General features: G+C 39.8%; 1 protein-coding gene across 1 annotated transcript in view; it reads left to right on the forward strand.

Moving 5' to 3' along the window:
- Positions 1-84: 84 nt before the first annotated feature.
- Positions 85-2,410, forward strand: part of EIF2AK4 (eukaryotic translation initiation factor 2 alpha kinase 4) — a 40,614-nt gene continuing 38,288 nt past the window's right edge. The window contains exon 1 of the mRNA XM_026090723.1: positions 85-212. The gene's annotated coding sequence lies outside the window, so the exon portion shown is untranslated. The remainder of the gene's footprint in view (positions 213-2,410) is intronic.

A 2,410-nucleotide genomic window follows, 5' to 3' on the forward strand; every position in this document is an offset into this window, starting at 1 on the left:
GCTGCCGCCGGCTCGGGCAGCGACGCCATCACGTGGCCGCCGCGCGCCGGGCAGCCATTTTGGAGAGGAGGTGTCGGGTGGGGCCGGGCGGCGCTGCACTTTGCTTCCTGGAGGAAAGTTTCTGTGGTGACTTCGGCGCAGTCGGAACAGAGCATGGCGAGGGGTGGTGCGTTATTCTCACCTTCTGCCGACAGCAGAAACATTGTTTAAAAGTAAGATTTTCTAAACTGATACTTTAAAGCACGTCCCATAACTCCGATAATATGTCCAAAGACGTTTCAGACACATACGCATCATTTGTTATTTTTTTCTTTTAATATTGAATTTGCTGGGAAAGCTCCCATATGGGCATACAAAGTTCAGGTTTTAACTGTGCAAAAAGCGTGCAACCATATGATGGCACCCAGCTTAAAGCATGTTCAGCTTTAGTTTTAATGTTTTAGAATGATGGCTCTGTAAAATCAAGCTAAATAGTCTAAGGAATTTTTGTAATGTTTTTAATACATACCCTTCAAATATTCCTGTTAGTTTTTCCACTAAATAGTTTAAATAGGTTAACATAACTAGGCAAAGAGTTACTCAGTTTCTGGTAGCTTTTTTTTGTTTGTTTTTTTGTTACATGGACTAGCACAACCATATATGACACTTGATTTCCCTGGTGTAATTAGACAAGGTAGGCAATCTCAGAGCAGTGCCACAGGCACCACCGTAGCCGTTGTCATTTCAATTTCTCCTTGCTAATGCTGTATCTTCCAGAAGTGAATTGAAAGACATCAACTATATTGAAAAATACTCTGCAATGGAGAAAAAGATTCATGAAATGTAAATCCCAAGTTTCTGTTAAAGTTTTCCTAAAGTTTCTTAATTATTGCTGTATCATATCTCCAAATTGGTCAGCTTTGCTGTATCTTTGTGTGGAGGAGAAAATGAGTCCAGCGTCTAGAAACTTTTTATTTCTTGTGTTTCTTTAACATAGAAAGACTATTTATGCAAATTGATGGATGAGCATACTCAGCTGCACCAGTGGTTCAAATACAGCAGCTCTTCTTAAGAAGGTGCAAGAAACTTTCTAGTGAACAAATACAGTGGTCCGGGTCAGATTTGACTACAAAAGGAGATCTGTTTTGCTGTTAGATAAATGCTACGCAGTTTTTCTCATGCAGTTCAAGCAAAAAAAGATCACAGAAAAATGCTATTGCTAAAGGCAGGTTCCAGACCTGACAGGAAACCAAACAGTGAGCAGTATCAGAACAGTGATAGATTTTAAGATTTGGTTTTGGTACATACTCATGACACTATGAAACTACTAGTTATAAATAAGTTATAATCTCAGCTGGGATCATAAGAACCTACTTTAAGTTAAATGGAAAGATAAACTTGTAACAAATTCACAATATCAGAAGGATGAATTGAGGACTATAGAAACTATCCTGTAGAGTAGATCCATCCTTAAGCGGTCTGTTTATAACCAAAAAGTCTGTACTCAGAGGTCAGGGAGTAAAGTGATACTTGCCAAAAGTCCATTAAGATAAACCTTGTGAAAAATTAAGGGAAACCAAAAAAGGTTCTTTATGCAGTTAAAAATATGAAAAATTGAGTCCATTATGCTGCAACAGTAGAGATTTTAAATAATGTAAGTATGGCTCTAAAACTGTATTTTACTTGTTTTCAATTAAGCTGATGGTATTTGATCTTTGGGAAAAGACAATATAGCTCATGGGAATCCTGGTATGAAAATGACTAGGTACAAGGCAAAAGCAAAGCTCAAAGATTCAGGCCATTCAGTTTCAGTGGACTGCATAATTTCTCCCCTAGATTTCCTAAAAAATGAAACCACATGAGCAGAGTTTATGGCTGCAGAGTTACAAGCTATGGACTACCATACTGTTAATTTTCCTTTGCCTTGGGATTACAAACTTAGTAGGATAAGCATATATGTATGTATTTATTTGGGGGATTTTTGTTAAGATCACAAAATTTAAAAAGGCTACATCATCTTCTAACAATCCTTCAGTTCAGTAGTTCCCACAGGAAGGGAATGAAGAAAAGCACATTTACTTTTCTGTTCGCCATTGGTTCCCTGGGGATTAGTTGCCTCTCTGGTAGACAGGTTGCTCATGCTCAAGGACTGACAGGTTGCCCAGGGGCAGGGGTCTCACTTTGTGTTTGGAGTTCAGCCAGCCAGAAGGTCAGGGCTGCTCACTCTCCACCGCCTAATAACAGCCAAAGCAACCTTCAGGGGAAACATTTTTTTCATTTTCCACGTTTTTTTCCCCTTTGCAAATCTTTCTCAAGGTCTATAAAAATAACTGCTAGTATTTGGTGCATATCTGTGTATTTATGGGTGCAGGGGGAGGCAAGGCTGCTTGGGCCTGCGAAGCTGTGCGGGCCGCGGGTCTGGGCGAGGCGG

Source organism: Apteryx rowi, unplaced genomic scaffold, assembly GCF_003343035.1.
Source record: "Apteryx rowi isolate R43461 unplaced genomic scaffold, aptRow1 scaffold_874, whole genome shotgun sequence".
NCBI lineage: Eukaryota > Metazoa > Chordata > Aves > Apterygiformes > Apterygidae > Apteryx > Apteryx rowi.